Genomic DNA, 15,733 nt, shown 5'->3' on the forward strand with positions numbered 1-15,733 from the left:
AGTCTCTACCATCATATCCCACCTCCCTCAAATCCATTTTAATATTATCTTCCCACCTACGTCTCGGCCTCCCCAAAGGTCTTTTTCCCTCTGGCCTCCCAACTAACACTCTATATGCATTTCTGGATTCGCCCATACGTGCTACATATCCTGCCCATCTCAAACGTCTGGATTTTATGTTCCTAATTATGTCAGGTGAATAATATAATGCGTGCAGCTCTGCGTTGTGTAACTTTCTCCATTCTCCTGTAACTTCATCCCTCTTAGCCCCAAATATTTTCCTAAGAACCTTATTCTCAAACACCCTTAATATCTGTGCCTCTCTCAAAGTGAGAGACCAAGTTTCACAACCATACAGAACAACCGGTAATATAACTGTTTTATAAATTCTAACTTTCAGATTTTTTGACAGAAGACTAGATGACAAAAGCTTCTTAACCGAATAACACGCATTTCCCATATTTATTCTGCGTTTAATTTCCTCCCGAGTGTCATTTATATTTGTTACTGTTGCTCCAAGATATTTGAATTTTTCCACCTCTTCGAAAGATGAAACCTATATCAATTTAAATATAATTGTGTAAAATTTCCGTTGTACACCAGTAATTATGGTCTTATTTTACAGACTGACTAGCAATGTGTATTAATTACACTGCAATCGCAACCTACTTCAAAATAATTTTTCTGTATGTCAGCGTCCTGCCCATAATAATGTAAAAGTATCTCTTGTTTTTTGTAAACACATATACGTTCGGAGTTTGGCATATGAGACACCTTCTTATGTATGCAGGGGACATTTTGTAGATGTTGTATGATTATTCTTATATATAACTATTTATCTAATATAATTAGTATATTTTCCAATCAAAAAGTTTGTATAATAAAACAAGATAAATAATTATATTAACATAATTTATATTATTATCAACAATACGTATTTTTTAGAAAAATATGAGTAGTTATATTTGAAAACATGACAGGGAATATTTACAAAATCCCTTGAATTGTGTCAGACGTCTTGGTATATGATTAAATTCATAGGTTTTCGTTCTTGTTCGTGGCAGTGATGGTCCCGGGTCAATTTGTAGCGAATTTCAAACACAAGAGAATTTTAGAAAATGAATTTTTTTTCTAAAGGAAAAGAGAGAAAGATGTGGATTATAATGCGTGAACGAGCTGTCGCAAATTTTTTTAAAACAAAGAGTAATAACTACACAAGAAACCTTTCAGATCTATGTCTAACTCTATCCCAAAATTCACTGATCTAAGTAAACTCATTCCGGAGTAATTATTTTTTTCTACAAAAATGTAATTTTTCAATAAGTTTTTATAACAGAAAAACTGTTATATAATCCACAGTTTGGAAGCTAGAGAGATTGGGTTTGCAGTAAAACACGTCATTTTTCACAGGTATTCGATCCATGTATAAACATCAGAAGGTTTCACATAAGTGTAAGGACAGGAGTGAAACATCACTTTTGAAGGGTGTCCTTAAACTTTTAGTAACACCTAGCATAGCGTTAATTAACTGCAAGTTAAAAGTGTAAACTGCTGTTTAAAATATTGCGTTTCTCCAACTTTACATTTCATATTTTAACATTCTGTTTTGTTAACTCTTTGTTAGGACCAGAGATTCTAGAGTTTAACCATAACCAACCTATAACCAAGTATAGGCTCAATTCTGTTTTCTGAACTCTAACAATTGCGATTCTCGCTTGTTTCCATTGTTTGATTCAGAGAGGATAGAAGTCTTTCTATTCTCTCGGGTTTAATTTATTCTTCTTTCCGTCGTCTGTATCACAGTAACGTGGAGCGGCGTATTGGTATTGCTGTTGTGAAATGGAAAACACTGGAACAAACAGAAGTCGTGGGTCTAATTTCTCTTCGTTCGAGAGAAGCCTTCTGATGGGAACAATTTCCCAGTATTAACCAATTATTGAGAATAAACAAACAAACGGATCTATGTTGAAACCGAAAAGTGAAGCTTGGCAGAAAATAGCCTATACCTTTGTATGAACTTCTGGTCTGTCAAATCACAGAAATCATCCGCTCTGTTTATGTATTCATGGATATCATTTTCTAAATAATCCAGATATAAAAGTTCAGCATCTAACGCACCAGCCATATTGAATACTTCTGTGCTAACAGAGAGTTAAATGATTTAAAACTGGATGAAATTTGGCAGTTAAATTAACATAGGTTTTAACAGCCTGTTAGTACTAACAGCAGTTGAAGAAATGCTTCAACTGTTAAGTTTACAGTTAAAATGAAATAACACACTGTTGTAATTTAACAAAGGTTGAAGAAACCGGGCCTAAATCTGTTAAGAAATAAGGCCATTGTTGTTTAATCACTGTCCGAAGTCAGGCTCATAACTTCATAAGTGACGCAAATAAGGCATAACTCATGAGGCAACTTAGCCAGGAGATAGTGAGGTAAGGTGGTCAGTTCCTTTCCCCCTCCTTTGCATACATCGCTGATTAGTAACGGACCGGTATTTCACTAATCAGACTGAAAGACAATAATATACATTCGGTGAAGTCACTTTCATTGTAGCGGTTATAGAAATAAATTAAAATATACCTGTAGGCAATTTTAATAATAAATTAATAAATAATAGACAAATAATCAAATAAAGACAAAAAAGCATTTATTTTGTAAATTAGGCATTTGTATTTAAAAAGGCAGAAAAGGGCGATATAAAACTATGACGTTTCAATCACAAAGGTATAATTCGTACAGATTTACTATCAAAATGAAGATAGATTTAACACATTTAAAAAGGCATTCTGCCAAAGTTCCGGTCTCTGTTTATAATAATAAATTAATATTATCCAAACCCAAACGGATCAGACTGTAGATGTACATATCAGCCAGAACCTCAATCAAAGGTTATGTGGGCCAGGGGCGGATGCAATGGCAGGGGGGGGGGGGATTAAGGGGATATATCCCCTCCCGAAATTTTGAGAAAAATACGAAACAAGAAACAAAAATAATATTAATTTTAATTTGTGAATGTACATAGGAATGAGAGAGTTTTCCACGTAAATTCTCTTTGCTAAAATGTTAAATTCCAAGAACTGCAGGAAAACAAACACAGCGTTCTTACTTCAAGACAGAGAGTCATGAAGAGTATTTTAGGCTTTTAATTTTCCTTCTCTTCTTAGACTATTTCATTAGTCAGTTAAAGGGAATCCTAAAGTCCACACAAACTTTGCTGCCTAAAAACATAATGCGAGCATCAGATGAAGATTTAGAAACTGCTGTTGAGGCTATAGTAAATTACTGACCCAATGATGTTGATGCATCACCAGAGTCTTTCTTCAATGAAATGAAGATGTGGAGAAGAAATTTCCTTGAGCAGAAAAATCTTCACCTAATACCTACTGTTTTTATATCATCTTTGATTAGGTGCAATGAAATTATTTTTCCCTGCACTCACAAGGCGCTGAAACTTTTCTACACGTTGCCTGTAACTACAGCAACACCAGAACGGTCGTTCTCAACACTGCGGTATTTGAAGACTTACTTGAGGAGCACGATGGGAGCAGACAGATTAAATGGACTGGCCTTGATATATATATATATATATATATACATAAAAATGTAGAAGTAGAACTCATGAAGTACTGGATGAAATGTCTAAGAAGCCTCGTCGTCTTCTTCTGTAAATGTCATTCTGTCATTGTTTTTGTATTGCAGTCATTGTAAATGTTAAAATTAAAAAATTATGGTTTATTTAACAACGCTCGCAATTGCCGAGGTTATATCAGAGTCGCGGTGTGCCGGAATTTTTTCCCTCAGGACTTCTTTTCCATGCCAGTAAATCGACTGATATGAGGCCTGTCGCATTTAAACACACTTAAATGCCATCGAGCTGGGTTGGGGTAGAACCCGCAACTTCGAGCACAGAAGGCTATACCCACTACGCTACTCAGGCCAATTTGTAAATGTTTGTGACTCGGAAACAAATTGTGAGTATATAAACTTATTTCTCACTAGCCGTACCCGTGCGCTCCGCTGCACCCGTTAGAAATAAATATAAAGTAATTACATAATTAAAATAGGACATTTGATCCAGGGAACATTCGTGTTTGATAGAAGGATAAATCGTTTAATATGTTATTTAATTTAAATTGCATCCAAATAATTAAAATGCGATCATTTTGGTACAGAGACACTCATTTGGTGCAATGACAATTCCTTTAACATGTTTCTTAATTTTTATTACATGCAACCATAGTTTAATGAAGATTGACATCATTTAGATTTAATGTGTATATTTTAGTTCACTTATTATATTATATTACATTATATTATATTATATTATATTATATTATATTATATTATATTATATTATATTATATTATATTATAATATATAATATCAGAAGTTACTGTAATAACATTATAGCATTATGTCCATCTAGAAAAACTACACTTTCCAATGGTGAAATAATAATTAATTATATAAATCGGTTAATTTAGCTTCCGATATTACTTCATACAAACACAGAAACATCTTTCATAGCTTTCGATTGTTGCTGTCCAAGGCCCCTTATAGACGAAGTCATTTGTTTTTTAATTCATTACACGGCCTTAGATGGAAGTTATTTTAATTTTAAAACTCATTTATCTCATTAAATATCAGTCGTATCAAAATTTTTCAAGGAATAAAACTTATCGCAAATTATGTTTAAAGAAACTTTTGCTATGCAACATTTTTCACAAAAATCAATAATAAGCGAGATATTTCGATTTATTTAATTCAGGCCCCCTTATAACCCCCTTTTAAATAACGTATTTTGAATGCCATATAGCCTAAAATCTAAGTTACAACGAACTTAATTTATATTCCAATTTTCATCGAAATCCGTTCAGCCATTATCGCGTGAAAAGGTAACAAACATACAGACAGACAGACAGACAGACAGACAGACATACAAACAAAAATTTGAAGAAAGCGATTTTCGGTTTCAGGGTGGTTAATTATATATGTTAGGACCAATTATTTTTGGAAAATCGAAAATTACCAGAAAAATTTCGGCTACAGATTTATTATTAGTATAGATTAGGCCTACTCCATTTTTACTATCTCCTCAAATCCCTCCCCGAAAAAAAATCCTGCGTCCGCCCCTGATGTGGGCATTATAATATAAACATTAAGAGACACGTACGGAAATCATGGAACACACCCCTGAAATAAAGTGCAAACAACAAAGAACCTTCACTACTATGTCAGGACAGGCAGAGTATCGGCATGACAACACGAGCCAAAGAATTATTTATATGATCAATAGTCGGTAGAGTTTGGCTAGAGAAACATTCCTTGGGGTGACTGCTTCAGGTTGCAACCCTCCCGTGCATTCACCCCCTAGCAGCAACCCCTGCGACCGACTGCACGCATGCAACAGCCCCACACCAGGTTACCTTGGCAACTGAAGGCACCCTCCTGCAGACAAAACAATAATAACACCCTGGACAGCACAAAAACGTACTGTTTTCAAAGGGTTGCCAACATTATAGAAACCAGTCAGTCAGAAGTAATGCAATACAGTCATTCGGCAACTTTATTCCCGAAAAGTCAAAGAACCTGCACCAAAGATACATTTCCAGCGCTGTTAATACACCAAAATTGTATAACTGTATGAGAAGTTCATAGTAAAAATGTAGTCAAATGTATTAACCCTTTCCCCTTTGTCCTCATTCCTTTACGTTATATATGAAGGCAGCAACATTCCTTCTTAGAGGCTCTAGGGGTGCAGAATGTAATTATACAACATTTTTATTCCGTCATCCGGAAGAGTGTTTTATAATCTGACTCTGTTTCATCACAGGAAGCCACAACACCTGCTGCAACAAAAGGCAGGATATACGAATACTTTGAAATCTCACAATCAGTTCCTTACTAATTTATTACTAAGTTTCGCTAACATTATACAGTTCCAAGACGAATATGCATTTGCATAATAAAGGGACATCATTTCATTTTTACTAACATTTTTAATATTAACTTGCCTATTCCTCTGAATCAAAGCCGTTTGCTACCCCCTTCCACGACTGGAGTTCGATGATACTGGCGTAATATGCAAACAAATCACTTTACTAGGTATAGGAGGGAAGAAAAGTAGTTCATCCATTTACGTAAACTAAGAAATATTGCGCTTTTGAGTTTGATCATTTTCATTAGGTTTTAGTTAAATCAAAATACAGTACTGTATTAACAACAAGTGTTTTTACTCAAGAACTGAGCTATCCATGTGGACATATTCATTATGCAGTGTATATTATACTGTCTACAGCACATTAGCGTACAATGTAGAGAATGAAGTTAAATTGAAAAATAATCATAATATGGATATTTAAACACATTCTTGAAAATGGTGGCCGTTCATTTCGATACAGGCTTCAGTTCTTTTGTGCATATTATCGCACTATAGACTATTGTACCTAATCCCAATTACCAGGTTCGTATTTCGTATCAGTAACTCATGTTGAAATAATTCTGTACCTACTCTATAAAAGAGTACCTTACGTACTGTAAATTAAATCTTCACTTCTGGCCGATCCAAAAAGATAAAATTACTCAGAGATACTATCTACTGTCCGTCCAAGTGGTTATGTCGTAGGGTCGTAGAAAGGGAGGAAATGACGTGAAAGTTAATTACTTAACGAGGCCTTTTAATTTAAGTTATTTTAAACAGTTGTATAGTATTACTTTGACGTCCAATTCCTAACAGAAATTAATGTTCTCAGAAAAGAGCTAAGACAGCCCAGCCACTAGCTGGCGAATAAAAGCAGGTGGGGGAAACCGGGATACGACGTAGGCAAATGGACGACAGTACCTGTGCGAAACTGATTCAATATTGAAAGCTCTTTCGTCACTGGAAAACGCGAACATATTTTTGGAACGTACTGTTTATTACGACCGTAAGACTACTGTGACTGTATATGCGGTCTTGGATCTGTGAGGAGGACAGTTGAACTTCATTAGTAGAAGGGGTGGGAGTGAAGTACATTCAAAAACTCAGGTATAATAAGAATTGAAGTAAAAATATAATGATGTCCCTGTATATTTCTTATCATTAATATTGACAATATGATGAGTTGGTAAATATAACGGGATTTTTAAATCTTCTTTAAGCATCGTTATCGTCCACGTTTAATCATCCACATTATCGGCATTTCATCGTCGTAGCACAGTCTACTATATAAAGTCACGAAGCTTGAGTTTTGAGGGTGCTAGAAACAATATACTGTGACAGTACTATTTTGCATTGCCTCTAATGAGGCGATATTAGCGATCCTAGTGGTGAGCAACTACCTAATGTTTGCATATTTACTATGTATTGAGCTTCGCGACTGTATATACTAGACTGTGGTCGTAGTTCAAATCACCTATTCGTATTGAATTTGGTATTCCCAAGAAAATAGCTAGCTCCATTAATTAAAATGTGTCTCAGATAAACGTACAGTAGAGTCCGTTTAGATCAGTTTCTGTCAGATGTGTTTCCAATTCACTGTGGACTAAAGCAAGGAGATGCACTATCACCTTTACTTTTTAACTTATCTCTAGAGTCACCATTAAATCGAGAAAAATTCGTTCCGGCACCGGGAATCGAACCCGGGACCTCAGCTCTGCACGCTGAGGGCTCTTTCCAACTGAACTATGCCGGGACATGATCCACGGTGCCGGTCGAACTCCTCTCATTGTACTGTGGATCGTGTGCTGGCATAGCTCAGTTGGAAAGAGCCCTCAGAGCGCAGAGCTAAGAGGTCCCGGGTTCGATTCCCGGTGCCAGAACGAATTTTTCTCGATTTAACTACTTCATAGTAGTCGTGTTAATATTCAACGAGGATGGCGAGACCTCATATAATGAATATTTGATGTATTAAATGTTTACAGTTATCACAAACTGTTGTTGAATATGGCCACAAAAGTCATTTAAATATGCGCTCCTGCATATTGACTTACATAGGTTTAAATGCAGGTAGTAGGCCGTAAAACAGTACAATGAGAGGAGTTCGACCGGCACCGTGGATCGTGTCCCGGCATAGCTCAGTTGGAAAGAGCCCTCAGCGCGCTGAGCTGAGAGGTCCCGGGTTCGATTTCCGGTGCCGGAACGATTTTTTCTCGATTTAATGGTGATAATACACATTGACTACTTCATAGTAGTCGTGTTAATATTCAATGAGGATGGCGAGACCTCATATAATGAATATTTGATGTATTATCTCTAGAGCATGCCATTAGGAAAGTCCAGGTTAACAGAGAGAATTTGGAATTGAACGGGTTACATCAGCTGCTTGTCTATGCGGACGACGTGAATAAGTTACGAGAAAATCTACAAACGATTAGGGAAAACACGGAAATTTTACTTGAAGCAAGTAAAGAGATAGGTTTGGAAGTAAATCCCGAAAAGACGAAGTATATGATTATGTCTCGTCACCAGGCTATTGAACGAAATGGAAACATAATAATAATCCGTGGCGCTACAGCCCACGAAGGGTCAAGACCGACCAGCCGGCTGCTAGCCTCACGGCCTCATACCGAAGCAGAGGTGGACGATCATCCAACCACAATGAAGGTATCGTGTGGTTAGCACGATGAGCCCCCCAGCCGTTATAGCTGGTTTGCGTAACCGGATTTCGCTACCTATCGTAGCTCCCCAAGTGCATCACGATGCTGGGTGGGCACCGGTCCCACACACTGGCCGAAATTTCATGAGAAAATTTCTTACCCCATAAGGACTCGAACCATCGCGCATTCCGTAACGCGAGTCCTAGGCAGGATGCCTTAGACCACGACGCCAGATTGGAAATTTATCCTTTGAAGAGGTGGAAAAATTCAAATATCTTGGAGCAACAGTAACAAATATAAATGACACTCGGGAGAAAATTAAACGCAGAATAAATATGGGAAATGTCTGTTATTATTCGGTTGAGAAGCTTTTGTCATCCAGTCTGTTGTCAAAAAAGCTGAAAGTTAGAATTTATAAAACAGTTATATTACCGGTTGTTCTGTATGATTGTGAAACTTGGGCTCTCACTTTAAGAGAGGAATAGAGGTTAAGGGTGTTTGAGAATAAGGTGCTTCGGAAAATATTTGGGTCTAAAAAGGATGAAGTTACAGGAGAATGGAGAAAGTTACACAACGCAGAACTGCAAGCATTGTATTCTTCACCTGACATAATTAGGAACATTAAATCCAGACGTTTGAGATGAGCAAGGCATGTAGCACGTATGGGCGAATCCAGAAATGTATATAGAGTGTTAGTTGGGAGGCCGGAGAGAAAAAGACCTTTGGGGATGCCGATACATAGATGGGAGGATAATATTAAACTAGATTTGAGGGAGGTGGGATATGATTGTAGAGCCTGGATTAATCTCCTCAGGATAGGGACCGATGGCGGGCTTATGTGAGGGCGGCAATGAACCTTAAAAGCCTAAGTTCAAGTCGTCGTTAACAATCATCATCGTTCACCTTTAATTATCGCCATCGTCAACGTTATCATTTATAGCCTATATATATTCTTTGTTCTTAACTTTTATAATAAATTGTCTAGCTTTCATTAATCATACAATCTTTTCGTACTTTGATTTTTATTGTAATTGTAATTGTAAATTTAATATTAATTGCAATGTAATTCTTCATATTGTAGTTGTAATATCCTGGTAGAGGGGCAGAAACGGCCTGACGGTCTTATCTCTATCAGGTTAAATAAATATATATATATATATATATGGCGGCCGGGTAGCTCAGTTGGTAGAGCAGCTGGCTACGGACTGGAAGGTCCGGGGTTCGATCCCAGGTGGTGACAGGATTTTTTCTCGTTACCAAACTTTCAGAACGGCCCTGAGGTTTACTCAGCCTCCTATAAAATTGAGTACCGGGTCTTTCCCGGGGGTAAAAGGCGGTCAGAGCGTGGTGCCGACCACACCACCTCATTCTAGTGCCGAGTGCTCTACCTCCATGCCCCCCAAGTGCCTTCATGGCATGTTACGGGGATACCTTTTTATATATATATATATATATATATATATATATATATATATATATATATAAATGCCACTACCAATAGCCATCTCGTCATTTAACAATTACAATAATCATCGTTACATTCGTCATCAGGTGAAGTACCACTCACCTATTTACATGTAAAACACAATTTTATCTCCTATTAATAATTAATTCTAGTTATTACCGGTACCGTATTTCTAAAATAAAAAAAAAAGTTTTCTTTTCAGTCATTATGAATAATGTTTTGTTGTATAAATAGTACCTGTAACCGTCCGCTGAATAGAATAATGTCAACAGTTACGAGCGCCGAGCGGTGTCTATTGGAACTTACAATACAGCAGAGGTGAAATTATTTGGGCTCCCATTCTCATACAGCACTTGGTTTCCATGGTAACGTGACGTCACGCACTGAAGAAAGATTATATGAGTGAAGTGCGTTTCTGAGTCTTTCAGTTACGGAGAACTGTCAGATTTGTTGCAGGCAGAGTAACCAGTTTGCAGATCTAACGGTATTAACAATAGAGAAGAGTTGAAGTTGGTCTCTTTAAGGACTGTGAAATTTTACAGTACTATGTACTATACCTTATTTTATTTCAAGGAGTGCAGTTCGGTGATTCCTTTGAATACCCATTAACAGATTTATGACTTTCTACACAACAGCTCTGACAATTCCATCCTGTCCCCTAATCCCAACATTGCACAGTTGTCACAATCCTGATGACCTTCGAAATTATGCAGTGAAACTGACGGGATTCTTGGAATTCGGAAACGATGCGGCAACTCTGCCTCCACGTGGATTTGACGGGCACCTATCAATTCTTCTGAACGAGGGTTGTGATTGGTTACTAACAAGAGAAGACAAGATTTCCGTCATAGTAAGGAAGACATTTATTTATGACAACCAATTAGTAGGGGGCAGTAGAAGGTCTGTCGGCAAAGTCCTTTCTATGAAACTGCACTCCATGAAAAGAAATAAAGCATACCTGACTCGAGAATAGTATCCTCATTCCTTGTGTCCAAGCAGCCACCCCTGCAACGGTAAATTACCTGACTCTATGTTATTTTATCAGGATTACACCCCACATAGCTTTGGATAGAGATATACTCTCCACCCTCAGTTCAACTCAGACATTTTATGAAGACATTATCGACAGGTTTGCTGCTTTAAAAGATAGGAGGTTAGACTTGGTATGCAAGAAATTGGGTGAGTCCTGAAATAAATTAATTTTCCTGTTTGCATGTGTTCTAGAACTAGTAAAATTGTACTTATTTTACGAATTGTAGGCCTACTCATTATATTGGTAAAACTGTTCATGCATTTATGTATGTGGACAGCACTTCACCTATTTTTTTACGACGAGCCGCTACTGCGTCATCATAATTATCATCACCATCAACAGCAGCAATTCTTTCATATACAGGTCTGTTAAATTCGTTCTAATCCAGCGGAATTATGCATGAACACTAGACATTACGTGGCACGTGGTCAACATGGCTTTAGAGCACGACGCCAAGCAAAACAATGCCTAAGTAAATAAAGAGAACTCTCCACTTATTTAGTGGGAATTGAATTCTGGCCCTTAACGTCAAAAACCACATTGCGCTGTGGACTATAGCGGTGACTTCAATCAGTACTCATATACGAGACAATTAAGTCAATAACTTTTTTTAGTTCCATGTCATTTCAACGCCAACACTGTGTTTTATTTTCTTCATCAATTCGTCATCATCGCTTAGATTGCTAATCGAAATACACAACCGCTAATACTGCACTCAACCTGTTTGTTCTAGTAACTCGTGTATAAAAAAAAAGGCAGGAAATGCAATCCGCTAGTTTCACGGGGCGCGGAAATGGAAATTTCTTTGTTTAATTTAATGTTTCATACATCCGCAGTTGATTGGATTTTCAACGATCCCTCGCTGCAGACATGGTCACGTATGTCTGTTTGAATGAATAAAACCTGCGATCCCTAGTTACACAAACGTGTAAGAGTCACGGACATGTTCCTGTCTCTACCGCGTATTCCTGCCAATTTTTACGACACATTTCACTTAGCGTGCAATGTTCTTGCGTCAGGATCTTATGCAACCGAGACACTTGACATGTAAAAAGAAATCGAATCTAAATCGCAGTAATGTGGGAATTAAATTCGCAGTGTCAAAATTCCTTGTTACGTCGTCGGTATTACACAATAACAGATGCCCATTAGAGGATCAAACATTCAAAACCTGACATGTCCATTTTCTGAAAATGTGCGTCCGTTTCATCTGCAATATTCGCCGGGCTGATCACGTAACACCATCCCTCGAAATGTTGTCCTGGCTCCGTCTAGAACATCGTAGGAAAATCCACTGTCTTTCCTTCCTCTTTCACATATTGTATTTCTCCTCTCCTGTCTATCTTGCGTCTCGTTTTCAAATTTTATCCACCCATCATAACCTAGACACACGATCACAACACTCCTCAATATTATCCATTCCCTCCCACCGAACATCCTCATATTCATCTTCTTTTACTGTGACTGTTCCTCGACTTTGGAATTCCCTACCGAGTAATGCCAGAGACTGTCAGACATCAAACCAATTTAAGAATAGACTAAGGAAATATTTTTCTAACAGAAAGAGAAAAATAAATCGTCCGGCCTTAATTAAGGATGACCACGAGTATCCGGAAATTAATAGCAAATAAAAATATAATTAATTAAATATGAGTATTGTTATAAAAAATAAAATGTAATAATTAAGCACCACTGATTATCAATTATAAAATAAAATCTTAGAAGATTACTTTAAAATTATACTTATAAATAAAAGATTTTATTTAAAATTGGCATATCCTTAATTAAGGCCTTCTGAGTGGTTAAATGAAATTGTATAATCTGCAGGGAATCTTTAAGAATTTCCGAGATGATTTTTTGAATTTCAAAAGATGATATTGATAATTGTTTTAAGAAATTATATGTAAATTTTGGTAAAGAACTCCGAGAACCAAAATATAAGCCTGTCACTGACCAATTGAAGAGAGGGATGTTATACTTGGCACTAAGGTAGGGAATACAAGGTTTATAAATGGCCCTCTTTTCATGATCAACCTGATGAGCTTGGTTTAGATCTCTCTCCATGCGTATAGTTGGATCTATGATAATAGCCTTTTGTTCTTGCCTGTTTATTGCTATTATATCCGCTCTTCTGTGAGAGTCGTCTTAATAATAGCTGTTTCAGGTTACTCAAAGTTTAATGGTCATGTATGTCACAGAATAAATATTTAAATTATCTCATTATTATTATTATCATTATTATTATTATTATTATTATTATTATTATTATTATTATTATTATTATTATTATTATTTCTTACCAATGTTTATTATTGTCTCACTAAGATTACTTATCCGACTTTCATTATTTACTTTCATTTTGTTTTACGGTCAAGATATTAATGTAATAATTATGTAACCAAATGTATTCTATTAGAATTAGGTTCTGGCTGGGTGGAAGAGAAGGCCTACTGGCCTTAGCTCTGCCAGAATAAATAATTAAATAAATAAATTATTATTATTATTATTATTATTATTATTATTATTATATTATTACCTTCTATATCACGATGGCGGTGATAATATACACACATCATGATGTTCAAATATCAATTATCTATAATGGGAACACATCATGTTTAATTTTACAGATCGTGGTTTTGAATCCAATGTGATGTTCTGTTTTGTTTTAAATAATCTCACAGCCATCATCTGACTGAACTGACTGGGGTCATAATCGTTTTGATATTGAGAACGGACGAAGTAGAGAGACAGTTGAAAATCTTGCTTTCTTATTGATGCTGCTGCTGCGGCTGCTAATAATGATGATGGTAGTGATGACGATGGTGAAATAATGAGAAAGAAAACTATTGAAGTGATTCAAATACAAGACACTTTTTATGTTCCTAATTAATTACGAACTGAAGTGTTTGCTGTTCTGGTCTGTTGCAGAGGATAGAAGCGGAAATCAGGAAGGTTCTTTAACGACCAGTTCGTTTTGGGGCAGAGATATTTGGTCGCCTTAGAGAGGTGAATTTTCGCGACTGTGTCTGTCAATGCAGCGACTTATTTTTTTTCCGACTGAGTGCACAGAGAGCCCGAGAGTTGTGGAAACGTAAGATAACACCCTGAAGAGATGTGAAGCGGAACGGAAAAATAACCCTAAGAGGGAGTTACAAAATGCCAAAGTGAAATATTAAACACAAGAGCGACATATGTGCAATTCTGGTAACACGAAGACACAGACATTTAATAATAGTAATTCTTTATTTATACTGGCAGAGTTAAGGCCATACGGCCTTCTCTTACACTCTACCAGGTCACAAAGTTTACAAGCAGTTAAAATTTAATAAAAGATTAAAGAACAGAATACTAACATATTACAAAAAAAAATAATAATCTATACTAATAATAAATCTGTAGCCGAAATTTTTCTGGTAATTTTCGATTTTCCAAAAATAATTGGTCCTAACATATATAATTAACCACCCTGAAACCGGAAATCGCTTTTTTGAAATTTTTGTTTGTATGTCTGTCTGTCTGTATGTATGTTTGTTACCTTTTCACGCGATAATGGCTGAACGGATTTCGATGAAAATTGGAATATAAATTAAGTTCGTTGTAACTTAGATTTTAGGCTATATGGCATTCAAAATACATTATTTAAAAGGGAGGTTATAAGGGGGCCTGAATTAAATAAATCGAAATATCTCGCTTATTATTGATTTTTGTGAAAAATGTTACATAACAAAAGTTTCTTTAAAAATAATTTCCGATAAGTTTTATTCCTCGAAATATTTTGATAGGACTGATATTTAATGATATAAATCAGTTTTAAAATTAAAATAACTGCCATCTAAGGCCGTGTAATGAATTAAAAAACAAATGACTTCGTCTATAAGGGGCCTTGGACTGCAACAATCGAAAGGTATGAAAGATAGCCTACAGAGAATGTTTCTGTGTTTGTATGAAGTAATATCGGAAGCTAAATTAACCGATTTGTATAATTAATTATTAATTCACCATTGGAAAGTGTAGTTTCTCTAGATGGACATAATGCTATAATGTTATTACAGTAACTTCTGAGTGAATCGAGGACAGGTAAGATTAAAATAGCTTCTTATGCACAAAAAACTTGATAGGCTATTCTGTACATTCGTTTCCTGTATTTCCTAAAATAATTTTTATGACCAAATGAGTGGTCTCTGGGTCAAAATGATCGCATTTTAATTATGCAAATACAATTTAAATTAAGTATCATAATAAACGATTTATCCTTATATCAAACATGAATGTTCCCTGGATCAAATGTCCTATTTTAATTATGTAATTACTTTATATTTGTTTCTAACGGGTGCAGCGGAGCGCACGGGTACGGCTAGTAGCATAATAAAATCGACACTAAACAACATGAAAATAATACCATAATAGAAAAAAGAAAGTAAAATACATTGGAATATAGAAAAAGCAACTCATTTAGTACAAATGGTTAATATGGAAAACGTAAAGAAGAATATAACAAAATTGAACGTAATAAAATAATAATAAAAAAGAAAAAAAAAAGAAAAAAGAAAATTAAATAAAATTCACAATAAAAGGCTATGGTAATAAATTCATCAGCTGATAAAGAGAACAAAATTGGGAAAGGAAGGAAAAGAAATATATAGCCTATATTT

General features: G+C 35.8%; 1 protein-coding gene across 1 annotated transcript in view; it reads right to left on the reverse strand.

Annotated features, from left to right (window-relative positions):
• Positions 1-15,733, reverse strand: part of LOC138713719 (serine-enriched protein) — a 300,616-nt gene that overhangs the window by 44,356 nt on the left and 240,527 nt on the right. The gene's annotated exons all lie outside the window — the stretch shown is intronic.

This window comes from Periplaneta americana, chromosome 14 (genome assembly GCF_040183065.1).
Source record: "Periplaneta americana isolate PAMFEO1 chromosome 14, P.americana_PAMFEO1_priV1, whole genome shotgun sequence".
Taxonomy (NCBI): Eukaryota; Metazoa; Arthropoda; class Insecta; order Blattodea; family Blattidae; genus Periplaneta; species Periplaneta americana.